Below are 23,199 nucleotides of genomic sequence, written 5' to 3'. Positions count from 1 at the left end.
AGTGCTGATAGTTTGTAATTGAGGAAAGAGCATTGTATTGTTTATGTGATCTTGCTATTTCATGAGGTGAAGAGGGCTTGATGCTGGATCAGACGACTGGGTTGTAATTCTCCCTTCTATTTAATAAAGTTCTTCAAGTTTTCTTCCATATGATTGTGCAGTTGTGAATGTTATCATTTGTGAATGCTATTATACGTTCATTATATATCTGATTCTATAATGTGTATGTTGTAATAGATCAAGATGCTTTGACGGTTCTTTGTTATTGTGTTTCTATAGGTACTCTCCAAGCGGGATAAGTACGAGGAGGAGTTGCAAGCTTTGTCAAGGGGAGAAATATCAAGCAAGGGATTAAGCAGAAGTTCCAGGTTGGTCCTATTATCTTTTTCTTATCCATTACACATAGAAGAAATCATTGAATTACTTTAAACTATTGTTTCTAGGGTAGCTGCCAAACCTAGAGGGCTAGTCACTCGAAAAGACACTAGTTTTCCCAGAAACGAATTGGCGACCCTACTGGGGATCGAATAGATGTTTGTTTGTTGTTATTGTTTGTTTTATAAACTATAGACAGAGCCTGAAGTCATCCAGGTAGCCTTCGAACTGCTCTTGCTCTGCAATTGCATAGTAGATGAATGTTGTTTCAGCCAATCTCTGGTTTAGTTTATGAATTAAAAATTTGACTTACAAGCATTCTAGATGCCCTTTTGGTAGATCAGTAACCTCTCAAGACATTCCTCTGTACTTTTCTCTTTACTTTCCATCATAGCTCAACTTAACTCACTTAAAATAGCTGCACATCTTAGCCAAAACCCACTTCAGTTGCACTCCCTAGCCTATCGCACTGTCTGTCACTGTAAACCAGTATGAATCGCACCTCCTAAGTGTGTCAAGTGTGATGCATCCCTGTTTCTATGAAGCCCAGGCGCGATGACTGACTGAACCTGTTTCCATTCTAGAAATTGGGGGTTTTTGTCCTTGTTTTCAGTTTTGTTTAGTTGTTTTGTTGCTTATGAACAGTGCCTCCTTACTGAAGACTGCTTGCATCACATAGATCAGCCTCCATTGATTAGGATTAGTGAATGTTTTTTGCATTTTTTCATCATTTACAATCCTTTTTCGAAAAGTTATTTAAATCAATTTGTTGCTTTGATGCAAAAAGTGTCGTAACTATCATTTTGTGTCGAAAAGAGAAGTGTCGTGGATTATTCCTTCCCTGAATAGTCGATTGAACTTTTCATCATGTATTTGGTTTGATTTGTTAATATTCGAAGTGTTGAAAGCACTGTTTTTATTCAAAATTGAAAAGTGTCGTTTAGTCTTCCTTTCTCTTTTGAAGAAGAAATTGTCGAAAATGTCGCTTTGAAAGAAATATTTCAGATCTTTGCTGCATTTAGTTTTCTTTTTTGGCATTTTTCACATTAAGGAGAATGAAAACAAATACATGCATTTGCATTTTTCATTTTTTAGTTTGTGTGTGAAAAATGATTTAGGAAAATGCACTAGTGTGTGCTCTTTTCTCTTTGTTTGAAAGAATTGTAATCTTCTTTCCCTAGTAGCTAGAATTTTCATTGATTGAAATAAACAACGATTGTTTATCATTGTAGATTGCATTTTAGGAATTTCAAATCATCATCATGCGGTGAACCATTGAAAGGAAAACTTTAAACAAGATCAACTTTAAAATAAATCTCAATGAACTTAACAACGCTTTGGAACTTAATGCAACATATCTAGAGGTCTAGGCTAGAGACATGCTCCGGCGTCATAAAAACTAGTAACTATCATTTTCATTGAAGGTTGGGTGATTCCTCCTCCTTGATATGACAAGTGCTAGCACGAACTTGTGCTCCCTGTACCGTCGCGTATATATTGGGAGACCACAATAAGCTTATATCATTTATCCATAGGAAGTTGAGTCTGCCACCTTATTGATCGCAATGCACTAAACACAACATTCGGGAAGATTCACTGTCGTACATAAGTCCTTGGTAACTTATCTTTAATTTATTACCAAGGTGTATATTGAAATTTTGCGATTGGTTTGGTAATCCCTCTGTCTAGATTTCAAGAGCAGTCACTTTCATTCCTTTTCGACTCTTTAAAAGAAAAGGTCCATTTGAGCACTTGTCACTTTAGGCTCATTAAAAATCGAAGGGTACTAGAGTCATCTTTAGCTTTTTCTCGACTCTTAAAAATTGAAAAAGCAAAGTTGTGTCAAAGCATCTTTAAAATTAATTGAATTCGGAATAACATCCCTATTTCATAGTTGATCCTAGGTTGAGATATATGGAGACAAATCCGGAGTCCACCAATCAAGGAATCCCTTTTGAGGGGAATCCTAGTCCTTTTTCTTCTTGGGGAAATATTGATGCTCCGTATAAGGCTACATTGTCCCTTCCGGGGATTACCATTGGCCTTCCGGTATGGCTGTTCTCAACCTCTGTGGTTCAAAATTCTGCAATTCCTCCACAATCAAATCAACCTCTAGTTGATCCTAAAGTTGACCCTTTGCCTTCTTCCTCGTTTGTTTCTCCCTCCCCTTCTTCCTCTTCGCTTGGTGAAAGTATTGATACTAGTAACCAGGTGGCTAAGAAGAAGAAGAAAGGGAAGAAGAAGAAGAAGAAGCCAATTCAACGAGGGGGCAACCAAGCAACCATTGCTCTGAATGCAATATCTAATGAAAATCCGCCCACTAAACTTCCCAAACCCAAATTTCCATGCATAATTTGTATAGGAGACCATTTTCATTGAGATTTTCCTTGCTTTCCTTGGATCTTGAAAGAATGGTCTTCCCGTTCACACCATCCCGTGTCATCAACCTCTAGAGATCATGTTGGTAACACACCATCAACTAGTGATAGTAAAGTTCATGGACAAAAGGGAAAATTCAAGCTTCCATGTAGGTTATGTGAAGGTACACACCCCTTTCACCTTTGTCCCTATTTGGATGAAGCCAAAAGAGTGTTGGATAATCATCCTGCTTCACCGCAGCGACTTCCATCTGGTAATAGGGAACTTTCCCTGAATCCTTCACTAGGTGATGAACCAACTGAATTAAATCAACCGTCGGTTGAAAACACTCTCTCTGAAAGTGAATCCTATGAGTCTATGCCTCACCAAAATCAACAGGTCGAGGTAACAGTTGACTCGATTTCACCTTCAGCTAATCGAACCTTTCCCGAAGAGAGTGAAAATGATACCATTCGAGTTCTTTTTGTTTCTTCAAATTCAAATGAGCTTGGGGGAAATCCATCTGTTCCATCAAGATAGGAGGAAAATCCTCCCGCTCCAGTAACTCGAGGGGTTAATCCCCCTGTTTCTACGATACCCACTCCAAGTAGTCTAGTTACTTCCTTTGATTGGAATCGACTAGCAGGATCTCGCCTTCCTTCTTATGTGCCTTTCCAGATCATAGTACAAGTATGTAATATGATTGTATCTGGCACTATTATAGATGAAGGTGCATCAGTGAGCATCCTTTCCTTAACTTCTTGGCAAGCGCTTGGTTTGCCACCACTTGTGCGTGTTACATAGAATCTGTTGGGCTTTAACAAAGGAACCAGTCGACCATTAGGGATCCTTCCTCAGTTACCTATCACTTTGGGAGAAAAAACCATTTATTGGAACATGATGGTAGTCCCAAGACCTTTAGATTACAATTTACTTCTTGGGCGTGACTATATTTATCACATGGGAGCTATTGTTTCAACACTCTTTCGAGTGATTTGTTTCCCACATGAAGGCAGAATTGTCACCATTGACCAACTTTCATTTCCCGGTCCAAATATGGCTCCTAGTCAACCATCTTCCCTAAATGGTCCTTTTGTACTAATGGTATCATCCCTGCCATGGGTTAATTATGTGGCAACCTGTTCCATACCTACATCGACTGACGATCAATTCAGTGATGTTGTACATCATGTACTGGGGGCATTAGAACCAAATCTCTCCTTCATAACCAATTATGAGTTGTGAACAGGGTCTTGGAGGATATTTCATTGTCTTGTGTCAACCTCGTTAAAAAATGAAACCAAGGATCTAAGCAGAGTTCCTTGTCTTCTGTCAAGCTCATTAAAAAATGAAACAAGGACCCCTGGAGAAAAGTTCCAAGTCGAGTCTTTGATTAGATCTCATAAAATTCCAGTCGAGTCTTTCACTTGATCTCATAAAAGAACCTTCATTCCACCCACCTGATAGCCATGAGTAGTCTAATTAGGTGAATGAAATGAAGCTTGGGGAGCATGCACCCTTGTCTATTCTACGAACGAACCCAACTGAAAAGATAAGTTTCCCCGATAGGTTATGTGATTGGTCTGACACACCATTCATCTTTGTCTATTCTACAGATGAAGCCAAGGAAGTGTTTTGTCTTTTGGACGAAACTGTCCTACCTAACCTCAGTAGTTTCCATATGGTTACAGGAGACTCTCCTTTTCATCATGCTGGGGGCATGCAAATATGCACCCTTGTCTATTCTGCGGATGAACCCAACTGAAAAGATAAGTTTCCATGTAGGTTATGTGATTGGTCTGACACATCATTCATCTTTGTCTATTCTGCGAATGAAGCCAAGGAAGTGTTTTGTCATTTGGACGAAGCCAAGGAAGTGTTTTGTCTTTTGGACGAAACCATCCTACCTAAACTCAGTAGTTTCCATATGGTTACAGGAGACTCTCCTTTTCATCATGCTGGGGGCATGCAAACCTTTTTTTTTCCCATTTTTAATTTTCATTTTCAATTTTCAATTTTTCTAGCATTTTAGTTTTGTCTTTTCTAGCTTTTTAGTTTTGTCGTTTCTAGCTTGTGTAAAAGTGAATCTAAAACAGAGCATAGTTCCCCCACAGTTCAAGCTCGTTAAAAAATGAACCCATCTTCAGTAAATAACCTTTGTGATTGCCATTCTATCAGCCTTTTGAGCCTTGGTTGTGTACCTCTCATCACCTCCATTCTTTTGGCCGATCATACGCTTCCACTTGGTTGTTTACCCTTTTTTAGGAACAAATGTGATGAGTGGTCTTATTAGCCAACCTCTTCATAGAAATCACCATGTTTTGAGAAGTTCCAAGCTTACCAGGAACCAGTCGCTACCCTAGACACCACTCGTTCCTCAAAATTGAGTCTCCTTTAAGCCCTTTTCAGACTCATTAAATATGAAAAGATTGTCGAGCAATTGGCCTTTCCAGCTTGTTAAAGTGCTTGGAAATGTCATCCCTCCTGTATATTTTAATCTTTTTTAGACCTAAGGGATTATCTCATGAAAAAGTTTGAGCGCTTGTCTTTTTCAGCTTGTTAAAGTGATCGGAAAAGTCATCCCTTCTGTATTATTTTATCCTTTCTCAGACTTAAGGGATTATTCTATGAAAAAGAACTTCTAGAGTTTTCTTTTTGTCCCTTTTCAAACTCTCTAAACATGAAAAGGACCAAGTTATCTTTGTCGTTAAACTCGTTAAAACAATAGCGACAAAATTATCCATTCTAGACACAGAGTTCCCTTTTCATCCCTTTTCAAACTCTCTAAGCATGAAAAGGACTGAGCTATCCTTATCGTTAAACTCGTTAAAACAATAGCAACAAACTTGTCCATCCTAGACAAGAGCAAGTTTCACTGTCACTAGACTCGTTAAAACATAGCGACAGGTTTTCCTGAAGGGAAAATTATAGAAAAAGCATATGTTATCCTCCTCAAGCTTAACAAAAATAACGAGGTATTGGTCAGCAATGACTGGGGAAAAAGGGGAAAAAAACTTGAAGAAATTTATGGTAGAAGGTCGCTCTTCAACATGACATTTTTACTCCATCACCATTATTGAGTTGGGTTGGGTTATTCTGTTCACCGGTCATCTCACCATTAGTCTTTCATGCCATCCATATTTTGGGGTTAATGCTACCAATCCATCTCAGTGTCGTCGACATGTTCAAGAGAAGTCATTCAGTTGAGAAACCACAATCCAGTTAATGCCTCATCCACTGCAATACCTCCAACCTTCATTCTTTTCATGGCCGCCATTCTTGAACCTCGTGTTGTCAGATCGTTTTCACCTCTAGAAATCATTTGCTTCATTTCGTGTCGTAGATGTGGTATACATCAAGGCCCTCCTACGATGAGTCGCTTCTTATTGACATCAGCTCATTATCCAAGAAGTTGACTTAGAACACCCCTTTCAGTGCTTTGAAGCTTGCATGCCTCAATGGAAAGTTTCTCACTTTCTGTGATAGGTTGACATCAATGGCCTTCGACCTAAAGATTTCACGTGGTGTCTGACATCGGATCATATATTCACACCACTTCAATTGTACTGTAGTACTTTGAGGGTAATTATCATTATCGGTGATTCCTCTCACGTCTGTTAACAACTCACATTATTGGCTGGTAATCAAGCGATGTCTTTCCATGTTCGACTTCAGAACGTCTCTTCACATGGATTGATTTGTACATCGAGCGAAGATTGAATGAGTTAGAAGACCCCGGATCTAATTTTATCCATCCAGGTTTCCATATATTCAGGGATATAAAAACATCAAATGTACAAAGACACTGTACAGATAGTCATCCGAACCAAACATGATAACTCTACATCTGAAGAATCACCAGTCTGCATCTACAGACGACTATCTGATCTATGTACATAAAATGAATTTATAAAGTTGAGAATGGAAATGCTCGCCTCAGCTAGATCATGAAAATTATATGATGATGATGTATTGTATTGTAACTTATGCAGGTCACCTTCCAGTTCGAAACCTTGGATCCTCATGATAAAGCATTTCACCCGACATCAAGATTTACGACTTCATGCTTTAGGGGGCAAATATTATAGACATATTTGGGCACCTCAACCCCAAACTTATATGTCGATAAACTAGGGCTCATCAACCCCTAAAAAGATTTGTTTCATACCCTAAAAGAACATGGTCATCTGATTACATCATTCCCCAAAAAGTTCCACCTAAAAAACCATCCAGAAATGGCCTAAACTGAACCATATTGACTGCTACACTAGCCAGGTGCGATGCATACTAAGTGATACACTACTCAGGTGCGATGCATTCTGATTAGGCCTTCTATAGAATATGATGGGCGAGGATGGACAAATGTCTGAGACAGTTTGCTAAGTGGAGGCTCATGGAATCTTCTAGAAACTTCTCCTATGACACTTGCCTCTTTGAATTCGCCTATGGATGAGTAAGAGATCCAAGAAATCTCCAAGTGGAACCAATTGTAACAAGTGGAATGACACTAATCAAAACCCAGAGATGACTCACACCCTTGCACACATCTATAAATGGATCCCTCATCTAAGAGATCTAGAGGCTGGAATATTGTGAATTGCAAGGAAGTGCTGATAGTTTGTAATTGAGGAAAGAGCATTGTATTGTTGGTGTGATCTTGCTATTTCATGAGGTGAAGAGGGCTTGATGCTGGATCAGACAACTAGGTTGTAATTATCCCTTCTATTTAGTAAAGTTCTTCATGTTTTCTTCCATATGATTGTGCAATTGTGGATGTTGTCATTTGTGAATGCTATTATATGTTTATTATATATCTGATTCTGTATTATGTATGTTGTAATAGATCAAGATGCTTTGACGGTTCTTTGTTATTGTGTTTCTACAGGTACTCTCCAAGTGGGATAAGTACGGGGAGGAGTTGCAAGCTCTATCAAGGGGGAGAGATCAAGTAAGTGGTTAAGAGGAAGTTCTAGGTTGGTCCTATTATCTTTCTCTTATCCATTACACATAGAAGAAATAATTGAATTACTTTAAACTGTTGTTTCTAGGGTAGCTGCCAAACCTAGAGGGCTAGTCGCTCGAAAAGACACTATTTTTCCCAGAAACAGAGGTGCAGTCCTCTTACTTCATCACACCAAGGAGGCCATGGAAACCACAACCTCCAAGTATGTCTCAAGATTTTTCCTCTTTCAATTCATGGAACAATGCATATAATACCTAGCAATATCCGTGGAAATATTATACCCCTCCTACAACACAGTTTCCTTCTCTATGGAACCAATGGTCTCCATCTACTCCTGTTCAATATCCTCAATCCCAACCATATCCTTAGAACCAAAATTGGAGAGGAAATGCCCAGAATTTAGCTCTGCCTGGACTACCCATGCAACAATAGCTGAAGTTACCTCCTTTCCAAGCTCATGCTCCTCCACCACCTGTGTGACCCCAACTACCTGTGCAACGTAACCCAAACCCAAACAATAAAGCAGCTCAGGGCAGAGAGGCTCCAACGACTTTCCAGACCTACCGTATTACCCCTGCGGGACTTAATGAAATGCAATTGTGATCGAGCAAGGTAATTAACCCAAGTCACTCCCCTATCATTATATAGAAGGACTGTGAACCATCAAGAGGAGATGTCGGAGGCTCTGAGGCGGCTACTACATCTACAACAACTCATATAGAGGAAGTTGTTACATTTGTAACAGCCGACCCATGAAGAACTGTTACTGCTATAATAGCTAATGTGGGGAAGGCTGATACACCTGTAACAATAGATTTTAATGTTGTAATGTAGGACACCCCGTATCCTCAGAGATTGGCCGAACATAGGATGACTTCACAGCCTGAATCTGATTTTCTTAGGGAGTTGCAAACTTTGCATGTACGAATTCCTCTGCTGCAAGCCCTTAAAGAAGTACCCATTTATGCTAAGACAGTGAGAGATTTGTGCATCAAGAAACCTGGGAGGAAGCCTAAAGACCCTGGCACCATACATGTGATGGGAAAATTATCTGAATTAATGTCTGCTTAGCCTCTCCTAACTAAGTACAATGATCCAGGAAATCCTACGGTCACTGTCTACATTAATGATTAGCCCGTAGCCAACACATTGGTTAATCTTGGGGCTTCCATTAATGTAATGAAAAAGGACCTCTTTATCGCTCTCGGGCTACAGGGAATCAGACATACTCCTAATATGCTTGAATTAGCAGATAGGTCCCGTGTTAAACCCGAGGGGATGCTAGAGGATATAGTGATTACAATAGCTTCCTGGAGGTATCCAACAGATTTTCTTATCTTACAACCCAAATCCAACTTGGGGGGCATCCTTTGATCCTAGGGAGACCTTGGTTGGCCACTATAGATGCATTTATAGGCTGCAGGATGGGATCTATGGTGATCTCAGATGGCCAAGCAACACAGAACCTTAATATTTATCCCCCAAAACCAAATGTGATGTGTACAATCCTTGGTGGGATGAGTTTGAGCCTGAGTCAAATCTTTCCCTGCCTCTCCTCACTCTAGGGAAAGCCCAGTATTTCAAAAATGAGACAGAAGATGATGTCATTAATGGTTTTATTAGTAACTCACTTTCTGTCGCTTCTGTTAAGAATGAAAATGAGGAAGAAGAGGTGGAAGATATATATTTTGAACAAATGAGAACCGCTTCGAATATTGATACCAGTCTAATTGTGATCGAATATGGAAAGTTTTTGAATGTCAATCCCAACCTGACTGCTGAGCAAAACCAACGACTGTTATAGATGTTACAGAAGTATAAAAAGGCATTTGCATGGGACTATATGGATATGAAAGGGATCCACCCTAACCTATGCACTCACCATATTTATTTGAAGGATGGCTACAAACCAGTCAGACAACCACAACACCGCATGAACCCTGCACTAAAGGAGGTGGTGAAAGAAGAACTACAAAAACTCTTGAGTGCTAATTTTATTTATCCAATATCTGACAGTTAGTGGGTGTCACCACTTGTCATCATTCCTAAAAAGAAGGGCAAGTGGAGAGTCTGTGTTGATTACTGAGAGCTCAATAAGGCCACTCAGAAGGACCATTTTCCCTGATCAGGTCCTTGATACCCTCTCTGGAAAGAAATTCTTCTCATTTTTCGACAGATTTAGTGGCTACAATCAAATACAGATTGCCCCGGAAGACCAGGATAAAATGACCTTTATTTGTCCTTGGGGAGCTACACATACAGAGTACTTCCTTTGGGCTCTATAATGCCCCAGCAACCTTTCAAAGGGCGATACTGGGAATTTTTTCTGACTTGTTTAATGACTGCCTGGAAATCTTCATGGATGATTTTACACCTTATGGAGATTTTTTTGAAACAACATTAGTCAATCTGGAAAAGGTGTTGGAATGGTGTGTACAAATTAATGTTGCTTTGAACACTAAGAAATGTCACATGATGGTGACCGAAGGGATCATGCTTGGACTCTACAGTTTTGCTGACAGAATTAAGGTAGAGCCTACAAAAATAGAGGTAATTTTAAAAATTCCAACCCCCAAAACACAAAAAGAGGTACGTAGTTTCTTGGGGAATGCAAGGTATTATAAGAGATTTATAGAAAATTTTTCAAAAATTGCATTGCCATTATTTTCCTTGTTCATGAAGGATGTTGATTTCTTGTTGACAGGGAAGTGTGAGAACGCCTTCTTGAAGCTGAAATGCTCTGTATCAGTAGCTCCGGTCTTGCGAGTACCTAATTGGGAACTGTCGTTTCACATAGCTACGGATGCATAAGACATTGTTGTAGGTGTTGTTTTGGGCCAACTGGAGGATAAGAAACCTTATGCTATTTACTACATAAGCAAAAATCTAACCCTGACTGAGGTCAACTACACAATGACCAAGAAGGAGATCTTAGCAGTCGTGCATGCCATTAATAAATTCCGACATTACATCAGCGGGTATCAAGTATTTGTACACACTGACCATTATGCCATTCATTTTTTAATGAATAAGCAAATTACCAATGGTAGGATTACACGCTGGTTATTGCTTTTACAAGAATTTGATATCACGATTGTAGATAAGCCTAGAAAAGATAATGTAGTAGCTGGCTTTCTTTCTAGGCTAACTATTGATGACATTTTCACTCCCACTAAGGATTCTTTCCCTCATGAATATATTTTTGCTATTTCTACTTACTCACCCTGGTATGCAGATATAGCCAATTATCTTGTTGCAGGGAAGTTTCCACAGTATTTGTCCTCCAAGGAGAAGAGAAAAATCATACAACAAAGTGCTACATATACCTGCATAGATGGGAACCTCTATCACACTGGACCAGATTTCCAGATCAAACATTGTGTTAGAGAAGATGAGGTCTTTAATATCCTTAAACCCTATCACCAGGAACCTTGTGGAGAACACTTTGCAGACAAATGAAAATGATACAAAGTCCTTTCAATAGGTTATTATTGGCCAACAATATTTCAGGATGCCAAGAAGTTTGTGAAGGGATGTGATAGTTGTCAAAGGATGGGCCAACCACTGCAAACAGATGAGACACCGTTACAGCCCCAAATCGTCTTAGAACCTTTTGAGAAGTGGGCTCTATATTTTGTGGGACCAATTAATCCTTCATCTAGACAGAGATCCTAGATCTTGGTCTGCATTGACTATGTCACAAAATGGGTTGAGGCGAAGGCATTAACTAGAGCCACAGAGCAAGCTATCTCAGAATTTCTTTTTGAAGACATCTTTGCTCAGTTTGGCATACCCAGGGAGATAGTCATAGACGGAGGGCCCCAATTCACATCTCATAAGATCCAGGAGTTGGTCGAGAAACATAAAATCCATCACAGAATCACAACATCTTATCATCCACAAGAAAATTTCCAAGTAGAAAGCACTAATAAATTCATTGAGGGGATCCTTACTAAGACTGTGGCCAATCACCAAAGAAATTGGGCTGAAAAACTTCCATAAGTGCTATGGGCATACAAGATTACATGGAGGAATACCACTAGATTCTCACCATATGAACTTGTGTATGGCAAGAACCCTTTATTCCCCATTGAAGTTGAAATCAAGACACTAAGGACAACATTGCAGGTCAATTTGGATTTCGCTACAACACAAAGGTAGAGATTGAACCAACTCAATGAATTGCAGGAGAAACGGTTGGTTGTTATCCAACAAACAAAGATTATCCAGCAATAGAGAGCTAAGTGGCATGAAAGATTCATAAGTAAGAAGAATTTCCAGAAAGGAGATTAGGCTCTCTTATGTGACTCAAGGTTTAAAGACTTCAAGGGTAAGCTCTGCACCAGATGGCTAGGTCCTGATGAGGTAGATGAAGTCTTTGACAATGAGACTGTAAATTTGGTGACCATTGATAGTGCGAGGACACCATTACTTGCAAATGGGCATCGTCTTCGGTTATATCACAAACCTACCTCAAGGGATTCATTTTTCAACACTGTCACAAATTCCGATCTGCAAATTATGGGAACAGGGGAAATCCCCCCTGTGCTGCAAAAAAATTATTTTTTCCAATAAGTGTAATAGCTGAAAATCAACTTCGGTTGGTGGCTGTTACACCTTCAAACTTAAATAATAATAATAATAATAATAATAATAATAATAATCTAGCTGTGAAAACCTTTCCTAGGCGCAGACAGACACTTTTGTAGCAGTTGAAAACCACCTGGTGGTAGCTGTTACACACTCTGTAACATCATTTGTTATTTCAAAGCATATCTTACGATAAGTGTTGTTACATGATCTTTTCTTCTTTATCTTTTTGTAGAAATTAAAATAATATATATTAGTCATCTTGGCTATTACACCTGTAACAATTGACGACTTTTCAGGAATAAACGAGATATTTTATTGTAATAAGTAGTAGAACATCACCATGATCCTTGTCATCAGAATTAAGTTCGTGCGTCTCGCTACTGGAGCTTGGTTCACGCGCCACGTTGCCCATTACTTCGCCCCACGTCACCTAGGTATGTTATCAAAAGGTAATATTGAATTGGTTTTATTTTGTAATTATGGCAACTTAACATGACTTTTGATGGCCAATGACAGCTATCATAATTAAGCTGGGGGTGGGGGAACGAATCATATTGCGACATGACCATTGCATGATTTGTGATTATTCAAAAAATCCTACAATTAAGGCATGATGACTTGGTAGTTATTGTTACTTAATGTTGATCATACTGAAAAGGATAAGTGTACCATCAACAAGACCTCCCCATGACCATTAAGGCAAGATTCATTGTGTAGTATGAACCATGTGTGCCAAATCCCAATTTGAAATCCTCACTTGTGCCACCCTACCACCCTATCATTTACCCCTGCTGGAAGCATTGTGTTATGAAACCAGCTCAAGAAAAGATAGGAAAGATAGATCAACACCTTAGAATTCAGCCTCTTCGAGGGGGCAACCTCCTTTACATTACATAAATGAACAATTCTTGGATGATACAAATGAAAAGACCTCCTTTCCATATATAGGAGTCTAAGGGGTCATAACATAATCAGAGCTGACATAACAATAATAATGTAAGGGCACAATAATAACAATAGTGGGATTCTATGGGGCACAATAGTAACAATATGGGCACTACATGGGTACATCAATATAATAAGTGGGTTGTACTAATAACAATAAGGGGTTACACTAGTAGTATAGGGGCCTAACATGCCCCTCTCCTTCAAAAAGTGTTGTCCTCAATGCTTAAGGAGTTCTTGATGCTTCTGTATAAAATTCTTGTCCTCCCATGTGGAATCTTCAGTGGGCAAGTTCTTCCACTTGATGAGATACTCTGAAATTGATTGATTTCATAGCTGTCGGGTTCTTTTTTCTGTGACTGCTCCAAGTTCCAATATGATTTTTACTTCCTCTTCAATTTTTGGCAATATTGTTTGAATTGGGATATTTTGCAACTTTTGAATAAGTGGCCATACTTCTTCGTCCTTCTTCCATTCATCCCTTGCTTCATTTATCCAATCTGGTTGGATAATAGAAATAGCACAAAACAATGCTTCCACATCCTCATCCTTTCTTGAGAGTGCATCTTCTACAAAAATTTTCTTCCATTTTCTATAGATGATGTCAAAGTCATAACCCAACATATTTGTGACACATTTTTTTTGTTCTTCTAAAGATAATAGTTGTTCTAAAAAGTGTTTAAGACTACATGATCCATTTTTACCTTGAAGAGTCTTCCCATTCAGTAAGGTCACCATTTTTTAAGTGCATGTAGTATTTCCAACATTTCCTTCTCATAAATAGCTTGCTTGAGATGTAGCAGTAAAAATACCCAATCACCTACATCAAAACATTTTTCACTATGATGTTGATCTACCTGTTGTTTCGTTTGATTTTGCACCGAAGTGATGTTATCCTTTAAAATTTGGAGAACTTGTTGTTGATGCTCGATGTGATCTTTCACTTCTTGAACCTTTTTCTTCTTGATATGTCCTTCTATCTCTAGAGTTTGAGGAGTGGTAATTCTTGCCAATGCTTTAAAAGATATGGTCTGATTCATTTCTTCTTTCTTTTGATGTTTCTTGATCCTTTTCTTCCTCCTCTTCATATTCTATGTAAAATAATTTCTTCTCAGCACACTTATGACCTTTAGTGCATTTTCTATCACAATTGTAACAAAGCCCTTTTTCTCTTTTTTTCTTCCAATTGTTGTGGTGTAACCCTTGTAGGTTGTGGAAGGCTAGGAGAAACAACACTTCCATCTTTATAGTTGTGAGGGGTATGCTTCCTGGTTTCCATAATTTTTCTTTCCACTATGTCAAAAAGCCCTTTTACTCTTTCCAATTGTTGTGGTGTTGCTCTAAAGAAGGTGTTGCTCTTTGTATCCTCATAATGTGCTATCATTTCCTTCGTGAAAATTGACCACGTAACAAGTTGTTTACGAGAACAAAGCCCTTCATACCATAAAAACTGATCCGGTTCTAAATATGAAGATGCAATACATATCTTTTGTAATAGTGGTACACCATGTAGATCAAAATATTGCTCCATCTGAAGTATCCAATTTACTGGATCCTTGCCATCAAACTTCCTCATCTTGATTTTTCTTGATTTTAGGAGCTCGATCTTGAAACGACTGTAACTCTGTACTTTCAGATCTTTAAGTTATGAAATTGTGACCTGTAGTAGTCCTCTATGTGCTTTTTCCAATGCCACCAGTTGTTACACTAAAAAATGTCACCATGGTTATATACAGTTAGTATGGCTCTATCAACAGTCATGCTATCCTCCTGTGCAAGTCTTGTGCCTCTGCTTGTCATGTCAAACTCCAAAAAGAGAGAAAGTCTTTGTAAATGTGTTTATCTCTGGGTACGCAGGTTCTCTCAGCCTTTCCTGTGGGGACGCACCCAATGTTCACAAAAGTTGCGTCCTTGGACGCTCTGTATGTAAAGGGGCAGGTGCATCCTCCTGTAAAGGTCAAAATGCGCAAGTTTCATCTTTAAAAAGTTACTTGTGGTCATTTCTAGAGCATTCTAGAAGGTTGTTCGACGCGTATTGAGCGCCTCCAGATGGTTCATGTATCCCTATGAAGGAGGAACTTATCCCATCAATAAGGGAGCTATCCCATCCAAAGAGGGGATTATCCCATTGATGGTGGACCTGATTAACTTCCTCTTGAGCACTATAAATATAGGCATTGTGCCAGAAGGAGGGGAGGTTGAAAGTTATACATTTCTATGGGTAGATGCTGCTGGAATTAGGACTCCCATTTAGAAGCTTGTGAGGAGAGATTACCATCTTTGCTTGTTCTATTTGGAAGTGGGTGAGATTTGTTAAAGTAAAGGAAAACTCTTGATGGACCCTGGGAGGGACTTGCACAACACCAAGGCTCAGGTTGTATTTGTTCCTTTTGTTACCTATTAATGCAAATGAGTCCATTCTTCTCAATAACTTGTTATTTATGAGTTGTTTCATGTACTCCTTGGTCTATGTGTTAAATATGTTTTATTCTATGAGATTATCAAGTGCTATTTAATCGTTTGATTGTTAGTGTATGCAGGTTTCAAAGTGAAGGAGGAGCTCATCTGGATCAGCGGAGCTGGACTGCTACAACAGCGTTGGATTACAGGTACGATCTAAACACTTGATTTCTTATATAGTAAATGCATGTTTAGAGAAGGATAGCTATCCTTTGTCTTGTTTGTCACTAGAGAGTCTTAGGTTCCTAGGGAGGTTGGTTGTGTCCGCACAAATGACTCTTTCCGCCTGACAAAATGGCGACTCCGCTGGGGACTCCATTGATGTGAAAGTCTTTTCCTTTGTATGAACTTTGCTCTGAGAAAATTGATTTATTTTTCTGGTTTTTGACTGTGTGAATTTGTATTTGGGTGGATTAGCTTAGCAGTAAAATAGATTTAGTTTTTCTTGATTTTTACAGTAGGACGCACCCTCTGAGTATTGCACAGTGCGTCCCTGGACGCACTGTTGCTGTGCGCACAGAGCGGGTACGCACCTGTTATAACGGGTTGCCTGCGTCCCCTGCTAAAATTTGAGAAAATTCCATTTTTTACATTTTTTCCTCTTAGATTTTGTTTTTTCTTAGTTTTTTCTGCCCAGATCCATTAGTATCCTGTCAAAGATCCTTCACCTGAACTGGTTTTGGTAGTATTAAGTGTTTTAGTGGATTTCATTGAAATTTAAGCCTAGGGTTTGATTTTTGAGTAGGTCCTGTAGTGACTTTAATGGTAGAAGTTGTCAAGCCTTAGATCTCTCTGGTTTGGTCAACCTTCTTAGGAGTCGGGCCTGTCGTAAGTCTACCCGTGTGAGCAACCAACCTGTTGAGTTGTCTCTTTGGTCAAATTTCAAAGTGCTTGATTGATTGAGTGTTGATTTCCATTTTACAAAAAGAACAAAAAGATTTGAGTTTTGTTTTGATCAGTTTTTGATTCTGCAATAGCTGGTCCTTGATTTGATTTTGGTCAAGTAAAACAACCTAGAAACATCCTTGTAGGCTTTTGCCTCGTTAGGTTTGCTTTAGAGTAAATTTCCTTTTTGGTTTGCTTGTGAGTAAATTTTCGTAGTTTTTATAGTTTTTAAGATTGATTTTTGGTAAAATAGAGTTATTTGCTTTATTAAATAGAAAAATACAAAAACATCTTCTTTGAAAAGTCTTGTTTCAAGTAGCTTTTGGATTTTGAAAGAAAAAGGATTTTTCGTGCACGTAATGAGTGGTCATGTTTGTATGCTTGGAAAGATAAAGAGCTTTATTTCTTTGATTTTCGTTGCAAAGAGAGTTGTTTTATAAATTTGCATTCTCTAAACTTTCTTAGCTAAGAATTTCATTGAAAAAGAGAAAGTAGTGTAAATCATCCTAAGTGCATCTTTGTAGTGGTTTGAGTCGAGTCTACACACCATTGGTTTCACTTCCGCTACCCTTTGTCTTTAAAGAAAAACCATAAAAATTAACGCTTAAAGTAAAATCAACGTAGTAACTTTTCTTTTACTAGGGCTCTGAAGCACCAATTTAGATCAGGCTAATGTCTTGGAGTAGGAGAGTAATTAACTCTCCAAGACAACAAAACCAAACAAGTAGCTTATATTGTGATAGAATAAATCCAATTGTTGCATTTACACTCTGGGAAAGCTCCTCTTAAAGGAGAAGCACGAGCTCGTGTCCGAACCAGTGAGGGGATCAATCCTCCCTCATTGGGAACGACGCCAGACACGCACGTATTACAAACGGTAAACCTCAGATTAACCATTGTCGAGGAGCCAGGGGTCACTTATCGGTAAACCTTGGATTATTCTCAAGGAGCCGGTAAGGGGATTGAGCTTGATACTCTGGCCTTGCGTGCTGTCGGAGTTTAGACTGTTCCCCCAGGTGTATTTGCCGCTGTTGGTAACCTTAGTGGCCATAATCTTAGGATTCTACCCAAGGTGACGGGGGAGGGAAGATCCCACTGTACCTGGAGCAGACGTCGGTTATACTCACTTGGATTTTCCGGGGGGTTCACTTCACTCGAGGCGGTTAAAGTGGAGGAACTTGTGCCGGTCTATTCATTAAGTAGGTTGCCGGGGTAACTGTTCCACCCTCCACTTCTATACTGAATTCGGCGATGTTGGGTTTCATCTCCAACTAACGTTTTCGGTCCAGAAGGCTACTGTTTGTGCATGGTTTGACGCCCTAGATTCTTTAGGCGTGTGATTCAATTTGTTTGGTTCTTTAGCGACTTTAGGTGGTTTGATTTGAGATTTTATTTTGTTTTCGTGTGTAGTAGTTAAAAGTTTTTAACTGTGGCGGAATTACCGAGACAGTCCCATAGACTGCGGGGCCAGTCTCCTGAAGTTGTTTTTGTGGCCGAATTGTTGAGGAGATCCCGTAGACTTCGGGGTGACCCTCCTCGAGACGACCCCAGTAATCTAGAAGGTTTAAAGGTCCTTGTAACTCCTCCTAGTGGCAGTAGAGTAGGTTCACCTGAAGAAGGAGAGTCTTCCTTGGTAGTCCATCCGTATTACCAAAGTATAGAGACAGGTTATAATCCCGAAGCTGTTACAGTTTCCGAGCTTGCTGGTAGTTTCTCATCTACTAGTGATATAGGTGAGGAACCTGAAATATCTGAGCCTGTTACTCCAACTTCTAGTGTTCCAGATTCACCAAGAATAGAACGAGTTATCACCGAAAATCTCCCTACTGGTTTGATTGCTATTGAAAAACTTGCCCCAGAGGAAGAAATAGGTGTCTCTTACCTTGAAGATCAAATTACTATATATCTAAGGGAGTGTGAATCCATATTTTACAGTCCTCCTAGGAGTACTACTTGGTACCTTTCGTTAACTAATCATTTGGACAATTTCGGGTTAGGTTTTTCTACACCTCGTACTCCTTTTCCACCCGGAGGTTTTAATACTCCTGTAAATATGTCTGGTCAGCCGTCAATGTTTACTCAATCGCCTGAATCTTTCTTGCACGGCGGTCCTTCTGTTCCCACTGGGTATCAGTCTTTGACTGGAACCTTTGCGGGGGCATCTCCTCAACCCATTGATCATGGGTTATTCACTGGAAACAATGGTAGTCAACCATTGGGTATACGAGAAATCTATATGATGTCAGGTTCAATTCCTGGTTCTCAACCTCAAGGTGGTCAGTTACCGCCTGGGGGGCAGCCTCAAGTAACGCCTGGGGGGCAACCTCAAGGTACTCAAGTTGCGGCTGGGGGGCAACCTCAAGGACAGTATGTACCCATGGTACAATACATTCCTCAAGGTCAACCCCAACCTCAATATGTACCCCAAGGTCAACCTCAGTATCAATATATACCTCAAGGGTATCAACCTCAAGGTCAAGGTCAACCCCAGTATCAGTATTTACCCCAAGGTTATCAACCTCAAGGTCAATACTCGAGTCAAGGTTATCAACCACCTCAAGGTCAATCTTACGGTCAAGGTATGGGAAATGTGCCTTACAATTACCAATCCTATCCTCAATCCGGTTATGGATCTCCATATCCTCAACCCGTCATGGGTCAAACGGGTCAATACCCTGGAATGTTAGTGTGGGATCCATCCCAAGGTCAACAGGTGTCGCAGCCAAGTATACAGTGGTTACCTCAAACTGGACAACCCGTAGTTTCTGGTTCACCCCAGCAACCGCAACCTGTCCAGTCAAATGTTCAAACTTCTGTAGCTTCGGTAGTTACTCAGCCGCCAATTGCACCTAGTACTCCATCTCAAACGGCTGCTGCAACTACCGCAACGTCTGCCACACTTACTTCTGGAGTATCGACAGCTCCTGTTTCTACTGTCCCTGTAACTACTCCTCAGACATCTGTACCTTTTTCTGGATCTACGGTTCAAACTACGGTTCAGATGCCTGTAGGTCAGCCTGGTATAAGTACGGTTGTCACTTCTCAACCTCAATTTGTTCAACAACCGTACCAGGCACAGTACCAATATGGGCAAGCTGTCCAGCAACCGGCTTACTAGTATCAACCGTATCCTGGGTACACTTATCAACAACCTCAACAACCCCAGTACGGTCCGGTTAATCCTGGTTTTCCAGGAGGATACAATATCCCGAATGCAACGCCTATTCCAAGTTATCCTGGATATCCTCCTCCTGGGGCTGGTGTAATGACTCAGAGTTTTAGGGATCCGAACCGGCAATTACCGTTTATCGCAACTTTGGACTTACCAGACTTGTCGCGCCTAACGAACGATCCAATCAATTATCAACCGTTTTGGCCGGCAATGCCCAATAAGTTGCCCAGTGATATACCTAAGTTCGAGGGTAAGTCTGGAGAGGATCCGTCGAATCATGTGATGACTTACCACCTCTGGTGTGCTTCAAATTCTATCTCGGATGATTCGATCCGCTTACGTCTTTTCGAGCGTACACTCATTGGTCTCGCGGCCAAGTGGTACATTGAGTTACCACGGGCCTCTTTTTACAATTTCAGCCAGTTAGCTACCTCGTTCTTAACTCACTTTCAATTGCCGGTCAGATACGATAACGGCACGGAGTTATTAACTTCACTAAAACAATCTACGTCCACGTATATTTCTGATCACATTCATGAGTGGAGACGTAGAAGAAGGTTAGTGAAAGTTTTTATTCCGGACCAAATCTTAGCTGAATGGTTTGTTAAATCATTATTACTGAAGATTACTGAAGATGTAGCTAAGGCCGGAGTAGTTACTGAGGAGCAAGTCATTGCTCAAGCGCAGTACCTTGACTTAGTTTACACTCAGTCGGGTACGTTACACGAGAAGATCCCAGATCTTCCAAAATCGAATCAAATCGCTGCTGCTCCTTCGGGATCTCATGCCGCTGATGGTATGATTAGTACAGTGAACACAAAGAGCAAGAAGAAATCTTCCAAGAATTCTACTACTCCTATAATCACTTTGCCTGATTCCCCGACAGGAGAGTCTTCCCCTGAACTTTCTGCCGATATTCACGCTGTAGAGTCATCTAAGGCCAAATCAAAAAACGGTGGAAAGAAGAAAGGTAAGAAGAAGGATAAAGTAGACAAGGCTCCGAAGGAGAAAAAAGAAAAGTCGGAAACCAATGACGAAAAGCGCAAACCTCGATATCCTTGTCTTATTTGTGAAGAGGATCATTTTACAAGAGATTGCCCCCATCGGGCCGAGGTTGTGAAAATAGTCAAAGGTTCTCCCACTCCTGCTGTGTTAAAGGATCCATTTCCAAAGCAGGAGAGTAAGATGATAGGTTCTTCCTCGACTGCCAGTGAAGAACCCATTTTGATGATGTCTCATGTGAGGATTGCGACTCGATCACAAGATTATGGTAGTAAGGCTCCTGTTGATGGTAAGGAAGCAGAATCTTCTCATTCTAATCCATCAACCTCAGCTCCTGGTTCCGATCCACTACAGATCGAGAAACCTAACCCGGACTTAGTAATCAAACTGCCCGCCAAGGGTGTACTTCGAAGGTCTGCTTTCAATCCACATGCGAGAGCGGCCCAGAATTACAACATTGTTGAGGACTTAGCTGTTTCACCCTCAGCAATGCCGGCTTTAGAAGTGCTGCAATCATGTCCAGCACAACGGAAATTACTTTTGTCAGCTATCGGAGCTGTTGATGTTCAGGACCCGAATCTGATAATCTTTGATCTAGAAAATAATACACCGCGCCTACCCCATCAAATGGCTTTCCAGATTCCAGTGATAGTAAAAAACAGGCCTATTCATCGGACTGTAATTGATGAGGGAGCTTCCACGTGTATTATGTCGATTCAGTGTTGGAGATCGCTTGGTTCTCCTTCACTGAACCAGTCCCCCACCATCCTTAAGGCCTTTGATGGCCGTGGGTTCCATCCGTTTGGTATTCTACAAGAATTAGTCTGGATGTGGAAGTGGTTGATGCCCCTCTAGACTACAACCTTCTTTTGGGTCGAAGTTGGTCATATGCTATGACAGCGGTCGTTTCATCGGTCTTCAGAGTAATAAAGTTTCCACATAACGGTAAGATCGTGACAATTGATCAGCTGACGTACTTTTCATCCGACCCAGCCTCTTCAGAGAGTATCCAGCATGTCGGTAAAACGAAAATCCCTTATAGGGACATTGGCGTAGGTTTAGTTAAAGATTCCGGTTTACTGGGAACTTTTCCTTTCCCTCCGGTCAATGCAGACCCTTCATTTGCATCAATTCATATGATTACATCAGACACCACTATTTACGATGATCCTTGGATTGTCCCATCTGAATCTGAAATAGACTCATTCGGTGATGCTATGCCTTTGAGTCCATATGAAATTTCTTATGAAGCCGTCATGTCTTTTACCGACTCGTGTTCAACCCAAATCGACCAAATGAATGTGGTCAGTGAAGAGTCACTTTTCACATCAATCTCAGAACGGATAGCGTTTCCCGAAGTCGTGTCATCTGACGAGAAACTTCGCGAAATCCTAAGTGTAGACGATCTACCGTGGGAAGATCTCCATCATCGATCTTCGTTTTTACCTGAGAATGATGCTTTTGAAAACGATTTTTCATCTATCTTTACCGCTAAATATGTCAAAGACGCTCAGAGTCCAACGAAACATCCTGATTCAGAGTTGAATTTAGGGAATATTTCTCGCACTATTCCCATTGACATTTCATTGAAGCCCGAAATTGAGGAAAACATTCATATAGGTGCCGCATGTACAAAAGATGAAATCCAAACTTACAAGGCCCTATTCCAAGAATTCCGCGATGTGTTTGCCTGGTCTTACGAGGAAATGACGGGAATCGATCCTACCATTGTTGTTCATGAAATAAAGACCTACCCGGATGCTAAACCCATCCGGCAACGGTTGTGTCAGATTCACCCTCGAAAAGCAGCTGCCATTAAAGAAGAAGTCGAAAAGTTGTTGAAAGCAGGTTTCATTTATCCGATCCCGTTAACGGATTGGGTATCGAATATTGTTCCGATTACCAAGAAACAAGGAACAATAAGAATCTGTATCGACTATAGGGATATAAATCGAGCTTGTCCAAAAGACAACTACCCTACGCCCTATATCGATCAAATAATTGATGATTGTGCCGGAAGTGAAATGTTTTCCTTTATGGATGGTTTTTCGGGCTATAATCAAATCAATATTCTACCTGCCGACCAACCAAAAACGACATTCATTTGTCCATGGGGGACATTTGCTTATTGCAAATTACCTTTTGGGCTTAAGAATGCCGGAGCCACTTTTCAACGGGCGATGTCTTACGCATTTCATGACATCAAGCACATTGTGCAACCGTACCTCGATGATTTGCCTGCTCATTCTTTACATCGAGCTGATCACCTTGTCCACTTACGAGCGATCTTTATGAGGTGTAGGCATTATCGTATTCGGTTGAATCCGCACAAGTGTGTATTCTGTATAGAAGCGGGTCGATTGCTGGGATTTGTTGTTTCAAAAGCCGGCATTCGCGTCGATCCCTCGAAGGTCAAAGCTATCATCAAATTGCCTCCTCCTTCGAG

This window comes from Pinus tabuliformis, chromosome 7 (assembly GCF_031772625.1).
Source record: "Pinus tabuliformis cultivar Carrire ecotype Pingquan chromosome 7, CPIR1, whole genome shotgun sequence".
In the NCBI taxonomy this organism is placed as follows: domain Eukaryota; kingdom Viridiplantae; phylum Streptophyta; class Pinopsida; order Pinales; family Pinaceae; genus Pinus; species Pinus tabuliformis.
This window is presented reverse-complemented; position numbering follows the sequence as displayed.